Below are 12517 nucleotides of genomic sequence, written 5' to 3' on the forward strand. Positions count from 1 at the left end.
GGAGTGGGACCTAAGGAAGGACATTTGGAGAAGGGCTACGGAAGTAGAACATTGATGGGATGGGGAGGTGTGGAGTTATTGGTTGAAGATATCTTGATCAACGGGACTGGGGAGAAATGTTCACATATTGAAATGCTCACGTTGTAAGCTAAACAATGTGACTGAATGTATATAAAAACAATTTTAAAAATACCTATTCGATACCTGCAGTAAGATATATAGCCCCAGCTAGGTGCTACTTTATAGGATGTTCATTCTACTCACTGAGGCTTATGCCTAAAGCTGGACTTGTGTTCATGGAAATGTATATATCAGCTATGCTTGCTATGAAAAGATTCAGATTCATTAAGATCTTTAATGACTCAATAAAATATGGGGGGGAAAGTATAGAAAGCAAACATAGATACCAGAGACAGTGTGGGAGGAGAGTGAGAGATGGCAGAGGGTAAGAGATAGGGAATCAAGGATGGGGAAAAAAAAAAGCAAAACATACAGGAAACAAGAAATGGAAAATTATTTGTTGACAATAACATGTATGTTGATGTACTTGATTGAGCCAATATACAGTGTACTCTGGATGGAAAATCTCACTTTGTATGCTGTACAAATCTCACTGTAATGATGTATAGTGAATTAATGTAAATTAATTAATTTAAAAAAAAGAGTAAGTCAACAAGGTGTTTCCCTGAGGTCAACTTCCAACTCAAATGTTAGCAGGCACGCTTGAAGTACTTAAATAAAGTCTGTTATCCACTCTTGTAATATTTTTACATGACTGTGTTTCTAACACTGTACACATTTCCTGCCTTTAGGAACAGTGCACAAGGAATCTGAATTAAGTGTTTCCTTCAGGACCCAGAGCCATTTCAAAGTGGGATAATTGGTCTACCTCTACCGGCCTCCAGTTATACAAACAAACTCCTCCCACCTGGCAATGCTCCACCCACTGGCCCTTCACAGAGGCCAGACTGTCATTCTTGGATCTGCCTTTAAAGTCCCTTTTCTTCTTTGCCATGTTGCCTCTCTCTCTCTCTCTCTTTTTTTTTTCCCAATAGCTATAATACTTGTAAACAATACAAATAAGGACAGGAATTCATTCTACAATTAGCATGTTTTATTATAAAGCTATACAATTTTTTTTAATTTCAAGAAAAGCAGTTTAGCTTTAATAATTCAAAATTTTAAAAAATGCTAAGAGATCTTTGCTTAAAACTTAAAGCCAGGAAACAGGTTAGAATTCTGTTCAAATAGTACGTACATGAACCTATCTACAGTTCAAGAGAAGACAAAATCCTTAAATAAGGAAAACAAAGCATAGAAGAAAATCAGTAATGTTTTAGTGAAAAGTTGTAAGATTCTATTTCACCAGTGGAGTCTCATGTACTTATATCTTCTGTTGTGTTCTGATCTTCCCATTTAAGTTCTGGAAGATAACATTCAACTCCAGACTTGTCCCTACCATTAAGTTGGCCAATTTCTTGTTTTTGAACTCTTATTTCTGTGTGTCTGTGTTTAGTTTTCTTGGGACAGAACTCCCTTCAGAACTTCTTGGAGATCTGGTCTGTTGCTGGTAAATTCTCTCAAGTTTTGTTTATCTGAGAATGTTGTCTTTTCTTCCCATATGAAGGATACACTTGCCAGGTACAGTATTCTTGGTTGAAATAGTTTTTCCCTTAACACTTTGAATATATTTTCCCATTATTTCCTTACTTGCATTATTTCCAATGAGAGGTCTGCTGTTAGCCTGATGGAATATCCTTTGTAGGTAACTTGATGTTTCTCTCTTGTCAATCTTAGTATCTTATCTTTGTCTGTGGTTTTGGTCAATCTGTCTATAATGTGTATTGGAGAAGGTCTTGGGTTGATTCTATTTAGGGTCCTTTGTCTTTCTGGGGACTGGATCTTTGAGTGCCTCTCTAGGTTTGGAAAGTTTTCTTGCATGATTTCATGAAATAGATTATCAATACCCTTACTAGTCTCTTCACTTTTTGGGATACTGATTATCCATATGTTTGGATGTTTAATGGTATCTAGTATTTCTTGTATATTATTCTAATTTGGGGGCTATTTTCTCAGTCTTCATGATGAATTTTTCTAATCCAGCTATTCTATCTTCTACATCTGAGATTCAATTTTCTGTATGATGTAGTGGGCTGTTAATACTTTCAAGGGAGATTTTGACTTCCTGTATTATAGCCTTTATCTCTAACAGTTCCATTTGATTCTTTTTTATGGTGTATATTTTTCTCTTTCAGATCTTGCAAGAACTTTCTCACCTCCTGGAACTTGTCAGCTCTTCTGTGTCTTCTGGAGCTCACTGTCTCTCTTCTCTTGCATCTTTGTTAGCTTTGTCCCTATGAACAAATATTCTAAATTCTTTATCAGACATTTCTATGAGTTACATTGTACTGTCTGTGGATAAAGAGGAGTTATTCTTTTTCCTTGGAGGAGAGGTATTTTCTTGCCTTCTCATATTTCTTGTGCCCCTGCAGTGATTTCTGGTCATCTGATAGACTGTGCATTTCTCCCTAATTCTTGAAGTTCAATCTGAGTGTTCAGAGGCATCAGGAGGAGGTGATCTGCAATCTCTCTTCCGTTCCGTTTTTCACCCTAGTGTGTCAGATTCAGTGGGAACTGAGGAATAGTCTGACCCTAATAGTAATCAGATGTTTGGATACTGTTCGCTTAGACCTGTCTAGACAGTGTGTAGAGGCTCAGCAGCCAAGGGATGAAGTTAAAAGAAAAAGGAAAAGAAAACAGAAGAAGAAAGAAAAAAGACAATAAAAAGTTTTATATTTTAATTATAAAAAGCAAAAAATGAAAACTGTGTGGCATATTTCACAGCTCAAATTTGGTAGCCATCTGAGAAGGACCTGGGTTTGTGTCTCTCCTAAATGGGAGAGGGGAAAGGCACAAATTAGCAAGATAAAGGAGGGGCTTGAGAGCACAGGAAATACTTAAGAAAATTTTTTTTTAATTAAAAGACACAGGGAGACACAGCGAGACAGAGAGAGACAGACAGAAATGAAGGAAAGGATACAGAGGTTGTCCTACACTGTAGAAATTCATCTGGAGAGAGAAGTCTCAGTAGAAAATCTTCCTTTTTAGTCCCTGAAAGCAATATTTCACAGCTCAAGTTCAGTAGCCATCTCACCAGTGTTGCTTCTTGCTTGCTGCTGGCATATTTGTCACTCTCCCTGATTCTAGCCTCCTGCTCTACCTTGCAGCTCTCAAAAGTTCTTCGAGGAGGGAACCAGCAGTTAGCGTAATGGCTATGTCGCTGGACTCCCACGTAGTCGACCACGGTTCAAGTCCTGGACCTGGTGGCTTAAAACTCACCCTGGGCGCGTGTGCGTGCGTGCCCAAGATCCCGAGAGGAGAATGGAGGAGAAGGGATTGCGGCGTGACCATCCCCCCTGGGGGGTGATTTCTCGCTTTCTGTCTCTATGTCTCTGTCTGTCTGTCTGGCGAGCGCACGCGCCCTATAGTGAAAATCTCTCCAAAAAAAAAAAAAAAGTTCTTCGAGGAAAGCTTAATACCAAGGGTGGTTGAATGACTCTTAAAAGGGAGGGAAGGCTGAAGGCTGAGTTTGCAGAAGCTTAGATCCTGGGTGACTGACTCTTGCGTTCTTAGCCCCAGCAAGCTGATGCTGTGGATCTAACTAACTGCTAGAAGAGAAGGCCCTGATTGTGTTTGGGGAAAAAAATAAAATAAAAACAACTCCTTCCACTTTGTGGCCGGGTGTGTCCCTTGGATTTATTTTAGAATAGTCATTTTCTATTTCCTTAGGGTATTATGCTACCAGCATGACCACTTTATTGGAAGGATCCAATAAAGAAAGCAGTGGGTGGCCTGCCGAACTTGGGTTGTAACAGAATGGTATTATCCAGGAGGCAGTACAGTTTAGTGGCTCAGAACTTGGGCTGCTTGGTTTGGATCTTGACTCTGCCAAGACCAGCTCTGTGCAATTTCTGTCCTTGTTAAATGCTTTCAGCAAAGAGAAGGGGAGGATCGGAGGCTGGCATCTCCGCCAAATCCTTATGGCCCTCACTTCAGACCCTGGCATAGATTAGGGGGCAGTGAGGACACTTGCCCCTCCCAGGAGAGCAGAGGGGTGTGAGGAGGAAGAAGGAGGGGGCTGGAACCTGTCAGATCATAGGGGTTGGCCTGCAGGTATCTTTGTCTCTCCCCCTATGGGGATTGTTTTAGAGCTGATACAAGTCTTGGGGATATACTGGAAGATTCAGAACTGCTCTAAGTAAAGACAACGTACAGCTGCTGCTGATGTCAGCATCAAACAGCACTGAATATGTTCAAATACTTGAGCCACTTAAACTCCCAAGAGAATTCCTGGCTAGGTCTGAAGATGACTTTGTATGCTAAAGCAAAGGAGCTGTTTGGTCTTTTGAGACTTCTCATTGAGAATATATCATTATTCCTATCAGGAACTAAACTTGAGGAAGGGCATACTCTTCTATCTCTTAAGGCAAACTTCTCCAGAAAGTCTTCTTAGAAGTGAGGAATGGGGTGGGATGTCATATGTGGGAAGCCAGCTGTGCTGAGGGTACAGTGGGGCTACAGTGATCTGTGGTCTGTGTTCCCCCAGAATTTGTGTGCAGAAACCTAGTCTCTACTGTGATGGTATTAGGAGGTGGGACCTCTGGGAGGTCATTAGGTCATGAGGGCTCACCTTCGTGAATGAGATGAATGCCCTTATGAGAGAGGACTTGCCCCTTTCACCACGTGAAAACACAGTAAGATGGTGTCATCCATGAACCAGGAAACAGGCCCTCAGAAGGTACCAAATGTTCTGGAACTTTGATCTTGGATTTCCTAGCCTACAGAGTGAGAGAATTAAGAATCTATTGTTTGTACATAGCCTGTCTATGATACTGTGTTACTGCAGCCTGAAGAGATTAAAACAGTGGCACTTGAATCACAGGCTTGGGCTCATATTCTTTGAAGTTAGGCTTGGCTCATGATTTGTTTTGGCCAATGAAATGTAAGTTGAGGTAGTAGTGTCCTTCTGGGACACAATCCCTTCCCCAGCCACAGGAACTGATGTTGCACCACTGTGTGTGTGTGGTTGTGTGGGGGGGGGCAGGGGAGAAGGGTAGCGTAGTTTCCATCAGCTAGCATCCCTTAGTGAGGGAAACATGATAGAAACTTGTTGATCCAAGACAGCAGGTAGCATGCACAGGAGATCCACATGCGCTGGGTGCAGATTCCAGTTTCAGGCTTGTTACCAAGTGCAACCAGCCTGTCCTGACAGATACGGTTAACAGCTAGCAGGACTGCCTGAGGGCCACTGGAGCCTTATAACATTGAGAGCTAGGATTTGTACCCATTTTACAGATGAGGAAGCTGAGGCCCAAGGAGGTAGCATTGCATAGCTGACTCTAAAGCTGGTGTTTGAACCACCCACTACCTCCTGCTAAGCCTGACATGTAGCCCTCAGCACCCTCACCTCCAGTCTCTCAGACCCTTACTCTGGGTTGTGCAAACATTGGCAGACTCCTTCCTGCCCTCCCCTAGCAGTCCCTTTGTGTCTGAGGGAAGAGGAGGCAATTCTCATGGGAGGAGGGACAGCAACAGGGAACCCAGGAAGCATACCCATCCATCTCAGTCCACAGGAGGCCAGGTTGAAGGTACAGGGTCACCCTATACCCACCACTTAGCCCTTCTATGCCTGGAATCTCCCACGAAGCCACCGGACACAAAAACTCAAGCACCGGCAACCAACGCTTCTGGGAAAAGGGATAATGGGCTATCCCCAGATATCGGTAAGCTGTTCTGGATCAAATGCCTACTGGGCGTGGCGGTCACTGCCGTGTCAGTTCAGGCTGCTGTAGCAAAGCACCACAGACTGGGTGTCCTATGAACATAAAACTATTGCTCTTAGTTTTGGAGGCTCAAAGTTTGAGGTCAAGTGCCAGCCTGAGGAGGTTCTGGCGAGGGTCCTTTTCTAGGTTGCAGATGGCCACTGTGTGTCCTCTTATGGCTGAAAGGGATTTTCTGTGGTCTCTTTTATAAGGGTGTTAATGCCACCCACAGGGCTCCACCCTCATGACCTAATCACCTCTCAAAAGCTCCACCTTGTACTCCCATTATCTTGGGAGTTAGGATTTTGACATGTGAATTTGGAGCACAGATGGTCAGCTCATAAAGATGACATCCAGGAAGAAAGTGCCAGCCAAACAAACTGAGGCAAGGAAAAGAGCTGGGGCCCCTCTCCACAGGGCGGCTGCTATTCTGCTCAGCATCCCCTGGTGGGAAGGTGGTCAAGTGTGGCCAGATCATCCTATTTTCTTTTCTTTTTTTTTTTTTTTGGAGAGGTTTTCGCTATAGGGCACGTGCGCTCGCCAGACAGACAGAGAAAGACAGAGAGACAGAAAGCGAGAAATCACCCCCCAGGGGGGATGGTCACGCTGTAATCCCTTCTCCTCCATTCTCCTCTCAGGATCTTGGGCACATACGCATACGCGCCCGGCGTGAGTTTTAAGCCACCAGGTCCAGGATGCGAACCGTGGTCGACTACGTGGGAGTCCAGAGCCATAGCCATTACGCTAACTGCTGGTTCCCACAGATCATCCTATTTTCCAAGAGGAGAAAAACACATACAGATTTTTTTTTTAAACGTTAACATCAACTCCTGATTTTAAAATGTTAGTGTGGTATATAAAGTGATGGTATCTGGTTTGAGATAAATATTCTTACTTCATTTAGACTCTTTGTAAAACAAAGAAAAACAAAAACAGAAATAACTTAAAATGCACATGTGCCAAATAAAACACATCTCCAGACTGAATGTGACCCCCAAGTCTCCAGTCTGTGACCTCTGGAAAGATCTAGAATCACTTTGCTGTTTGAAGGACTGTTTCTAGGAGCAGAAACTTCTCATCTAAACAAGGAGTATGTCTGGAAATGTTTGTCACCCACCTGCTGTGTGGGTGGAGTTGGCTGCCATCTGGACCACGGCATTTCAGAACACCACCTGCTGCAAGGTGTCCAGCGTTCCATAACTAGGCACTCAGTTCTTGTCTTTGGGCTTTGGTTCCTGGTTAAAAATAAATGAACCTTGACCGCCTTCTCAGTAGCTCTTCCATTAGTTAAAAAAAAAAAAAAAAAAAAAAAAACCCAAAGCAGTACGCGTGAAGACAAGACACTTAACAAGGGCCAGTGTGTGGGATGGTGGAAAGATGACCCTCTGGAGTGAGATGGAGGGGGCAGGAAGAGAAGCAGGGGCGACACATATCTGGAGGCCAGTGTGCACTACTTCTGTTCATGGTACCCGTCACTGGCCTCTGACATACGATCCCAAATTCCCAGCAGTGCCTGAGAAAGGGTAGCAAACCTGGAGGGAGAGAAACTTCAGACGCTTAGGCAGACTCATAGACTCCTCCAACCCAGTCCTCTCAAAGGCATGCTGACTTTTAATTTGTTGCTATTTGTACCAAGAGATAACTGTCTCTTCCCACATTCATTTGATCAACTTCTCATTAATTTCAAGCAGGTTCTTGTGCATGCTCTGAGAGACCAACTATACAAACGGACGATGGCCAGAATCCATGCGAAGACAGAGCTGTGACCCACAACCTGCAGCGATCAGTCCAATAACCTCTCCTCCCATAGCAATCAGACCCAAACTGCTAGAACCTCATTAATAGCTGATGTCTCCTCTAGTTTTTGTCCCTAATTCGAACTTTGGACCAACAAGAGAAAGCCACCTAGCCACTTGCACAGTCCACTGGGCTTCTGGTCACTACTCCTAATTTCCCTATCCCAACAACTTCCAATCACACATTGAGCCTTCCTTGTTTCCACTATCAAGCTGTTCCACTTCCCTGCCTGCCTTCAAATCTCTGCCAAGCAAATGATGGTGGCCAACTCCCTTGGTATAGTAAGCTCCAAATAAATATCACTATGTATGCATGTTCTCCTTTTATTGGGTTTTGTTCCTTTCCACAGCTCACACACACGCTCACACACACAATTTGGTTGTGAGTAGAGGTTGATCCAGGCAGGTAGCAATGGCCAACATGGTTGATTCAAACACAGCCTCACATGCAACTCTACGGGGTACACTTGGAGAAAGAGGCAATTCCTATTGGGTTGATGAGCCTCCCTCTATCCCAGATGAAGGGCAAAGAGACCCAAGAAATGTTTAAAATCATTGTTTTTGACTAAAACCTTCATTATTCCAGAGACAATGGGGTACTTGTCTCATGACAGAGTAAGTCAAGTGCTGGAGGGTTGCCCAAGTGTCTAGGGTCACCTAAGATGCAGTTGCACCACTTGAGCGGCCTGGGCTTAGATCTCTGCGGGCTGATGTCCTGCAGTGGAGGGAAGTTTTCTTCTTGCAAAAGGCAATCATTGGCGGCAGCAGCCACCAAGCCTACAAGGCAAGCCTCCTCGTCTCTGGAGGAAGTCGATACGTTTTGAGTAGGCAGGAGGCATCTCATCCTCTGCATCTATGATAGTGATTCAGATTTGCACAGCCACATTGGGTCACCAGATCTACATTAAACCCAATGAAAAGAGATACGCCTTGAGAAAGGAATAGCATTTTCTAGAATAAGAACAAATATTGGCAGGGATAGAAAGCTTTACATACACTATACCCATCTTTTGCAGGGAGAAGTGGTTGGAAATTAGAAAGTGGAAATTTATACAACCAATTAAAAAGGAGTTGGGATAGTTCTGAAATGTATTCCTGGCCCCCCTCTTTCACCAGTTTCTGATTTTTTAAAAGCTTCAAGACAGGCCTCTACAAAGAGCTGTATTTAGAAGTGCTGCTGAAACTTGGCAAGTTTGGAGGGAGGGTGAGGGAGACACCAGGTCGGAGTGCTCCGCCTTCTGGCGTGGGTCCCGTGAAGAGGAAGAGAAGGTGCAAAAATATCTTTGTTCTTTCTTAAGGCTGTCTGCCAGTTACTGAAACCAAGGTCCTGATTTTATTCCTGTTAATTAGGCTGACATCGCAGAACTGAGCAGAAGAAAAGCTGTCTGGAAAGCTGCTTTCCTGTCTCTATGGCTTCTGTGGAATCACGTGACATTGCAGTTACTATGGTGATTATCAGTCTTGAGTGGCTTGTCCACAAGCTGAACTTGCATCTGACAAGTCAGATATGTCAGTTTGGGGCAAAGTGAAGTGGATTACTGTTCTTCTTTTCTTGAAGAGACCTCCTTGGCTCCTGTGGTTGCTCTCTCCTCCTTTCCCGCTGGGTAGGCTCTTTCCACGTTGTAGTCTTGAGGTGGTTCTCTTCTCTCTTGTGATTGGTTGTGTCTCCAAGAAATGTACATAGCCCAGCCTCATGGCACAGTCGGTCGTACTGGAAGTCACTCGGTCTACCATGGTTCAAATCCCTGCCCAGTCGACCTGAACCACACCAGGAATGCAGAATCCTGGCAAGCTGGATTCTGGGGAAAGGTGATGGCAGCATGGCCGGACCCCGTTGCTCTATTTTCTTTCTTTCTTTCTTTCTTTTTTTTCCATATATATATGCACTTTCTAGCACTAATTCTTTTTGTCTTAATTTTCCAGAGGGTACATGTACTTAGGTGAGTGAGATAGAGAGAGAGAGAGAGAGAGAGGAAGTGAGAAAGCACCCTCCATGAGGAATGGTCATGCCACCACCCCCTCTTCCCCATTTCTCTCTCCCTTCAGAGTTTGGGGCATCCACGCACACATACTCAGTGTATTTTTCAAGCCAGTAGGTCCAGGACTGAAATTGAGTAGTTGGCCATGTAGGGTCCAGCTGCCTTAACCACCAGGTTATGGACTGGCTCTTGAGGAAGTGAGAAAGCACCCTCCATGAGGAATGGTCATGCCACCACCCCCTCTTCCCCATTTCTCTCTCCCTTCAGAGTTTGGGGCATCCACGCACACATACTCAGTGTATTTTTCAAGCCAGTAGGTCCAGGACTGAAATTGAGTAGTTGGCCATGTAGGGTCCAGCTGCCTTAACCACCAGGCTATGGACTGGCTCTTAAATTTTGTTTTTCATTAAAAAGAAAGAATACAAGAAGAGAGCCTGCACCAATAGTCTCTCATGATAATTGCTAGAGAAAATAACACAGACCATGATTCAACTACAGACCTGCTAATAAAGTGTCAATCACAGGCTTTGCCTCTTTAGTGATGGGAATGAGGTGTCACCGAGTTTCCTCTCTGACAAATGTACTTCATTCCTTCATTGGCATGAACTGCCCCCGAATACGCTGATAATCGTGTGCTAATGTGAGGAGTATATTTACACTGCTGTTTGTCTCTCGGCAGATAATGACTCTCATAGCCTGGCTTTGTCAGGTTGAAAAGGCAATGACCACTTACTACAGGCTAACCACCCCAAGTCAAACAACTGTAGGAAGCTGCGATGGAGATCCTGTGAGGAGGGGAGGCAGGCTGGGTCTGCCCGACGAAGCCTTCAGGGTGGATGGAATGGGAGGGTGGGAAAGAGCTCCCCGCCCCTAGTCTGCCCCTCCTGGTTTCAGGTGTTCCTGTTTCACCTGGTCTCTCCTTTGGTTCCAGTCCTAACTAGGGCCTAGGTGACAGGTGCCCTTACCCAGTCCCTCACCTATGGCGGATGACTGCACCTCAAGGACCCCATGTCTGTGAGTCTGGATGCAGCTGTTCATCCTGGCCAACACCTGTTAGGGCCTTTGATCTCAAACAGATGCCACCTCCTCTTGGGAGCTTTCCAGTTCTGCACAGGAGCCCAGGCCTAACTTGGGAAGATGAGGCCTGGGATCTCATCTCCAGATGGAGCCACAAGACTCCTTGATGTGGAGGGAGAAGAAAGGGGCTGGATATAGCAGTGTCCCCTGTTAATTGTCAGACCCAGTAGAGACTTCTTTCATCTGTAATAGAATCGGTTTCAACAGACAAATGCGTTTTCCTGCGCAATTCAGTTGCAAGGTTCTTAAAGACCACACCAAGCAAACAAAGAATTGCAATTTGCATTTCTGACTCCTAAGACAGACCCACTTGGCAGGAGTTCTCAACCCAGTGGCCACACCCCAGGTTTCCATTCCATTACCTATGTCAGTTTTCTTTGATTCTCAACTCCAAGTTAATACCAGTAACCTCTACTTTTTTCTCACTTAACATTTTTTAAATCACTGTGACTCAACTACCGACCTCTGGTCAAGAACAGAACAGGGAGTCTTGCCTAAGACTTTGATCTGGAAAATGCTAAGGCAACAAAAACAAGAAGGAAAAACATGCGGTTGTAAGCATACTTTTTTTTTTCTTTCTTATGACTACAGTGGGAGACCAGTGTCTTTTTATTTAGCAGAGCACCTTCATGTGTTTGGGGATATGGACAGGAGGTGCTGGAGCCTACAGGGACAGTTTAGAGACAATCTGGTCTGCACAGAGAAGGACCAGACATCGAGCAATGGCAGACTAGCAGCTGGGAAGAGCAGGAGAGAGGGGTGGTTCTCCACCACAGCTGAGAGCTGGCATGCCAGAGCAGCCATGGTGGGGGCAGTAATTGCTTTCTCTTGGGTCTCTTCCAGCCCAAGAAACTCACCTGGCACCTCTGGTCACAAGGGAAGCTCCCTACTGAGGCTGGCCTATCCTGGAGCTTCATCCTCCTGACTGCAGGGTCTGGCTTGATGGTGAGGGAACAAAGCATCTCAGACCTGGGAGGGGCTGGTGGCCTTTCCTCACTGGGAAGTCTGCCTTGTGCAGCAGTTCACGGGGCAGCAGGAGCCTGTGCCGGTCACCTACTGCTGCAGATCCACCTCTGGGGCCCTGAGGCTGCTGGCTCAAAGGGAGATACCCCTGGCAAGTTCCATGGTAGGACTGTCCATGGATGACCTGTATCCAATGATTTCTGCTCCTTCCCTTGGGCTGTAGACTCTTTCAGGAGACCCTTCTCCTGGCTCCAGCCCCCAGTGACCACCCCTCATGGCAGGTCCTGCAGCCAAAAAAGCAAGGCCCACAATTGCCAGCCCAAACAGGGGCCACTTGTGGTGAGAGGTGCTGGAGGAACACGGGGAGATAATGGAGGTTGTGCCAGCTTCCATGTAGAGGCACACACAGCCATAGACAAGCTACAGTATACTCTGTGTGCACAATGAGGGTCCAATGCCACCGACAAACCAGGTAGCCCCGCGCTGAGCCATTGACGGGGAAGCACCTGCCTGGCCTCTGGTGCTCTGAGGTCTGGCCTCTGCCACACCCCTGGGTACCCAAGGGGAACACGAGGGGATGATAAACAAACAAGGATAGTGTCTCTTAGTAAGGAGTTAGTAAGGCCAACTGTCTATTGGCCAGGCCCTGGCAATGGAGTATGCATGTATTTATATATGGGATGAACATGAGTAAGTGTGTCACGTGTGTGTCTGTGTACATGTGTATGTATGTGTGTGTTTCAGTCAGAGGGTCTGTATATGTATACATGCATTTGTAAGAATGTGTATCTGTAGATGCATACATGTGTGAGTGAATGTGTTTGTGTGCACTTGCCTGTGCATGTACACGAGTAAGTCCTGTGTATGTGTACAAATGTGC

General features: G+C 45.3%; 1 long non-coding RNA gene across 2 annotated transcripts in view; it reads left to right on the forward strand.

The window, feature by feature from the left end:
* LOC114009283 (uncharacterized) overlaps positions 1-7843 on the forward strand; it is a 19201-nt gene extending 11358 nt beyond the window's left edge. Inside the window, exon 4 of one of the 2 annotated variants that reach the window (XR_003550731.1) lies at positions 7511-7843. This is a non-coding gene — a long non-coding RNA (uncharacterized LOC114009283). The remainder of the gene's footprint in view (positions 1-7510) is intronic. The other variant, XR_003550730.1, reaches the window with a different exon arrangement.
* The last annotated feature ends 4674 nt before the right edge of the window (positions 7844-12517 follow it).

The sequence above is a fragment of the Tupaia chinensis genome, unplaced genomic scaffold (genome assembly GCF_000334495.1).
Source record: "Tupaia chinensis unplaced genomic scaffold, TupChi_1.0 Scaffold000511_1, whole genome shotgun sequence".
NCBI classification, from domain to species: domain Eukaryota; kingdom Metazoa; phylum Chordata; class Mammalia; order Scandentia; family Tupaiidae; genus Tupaia; species Tupaia belangeri.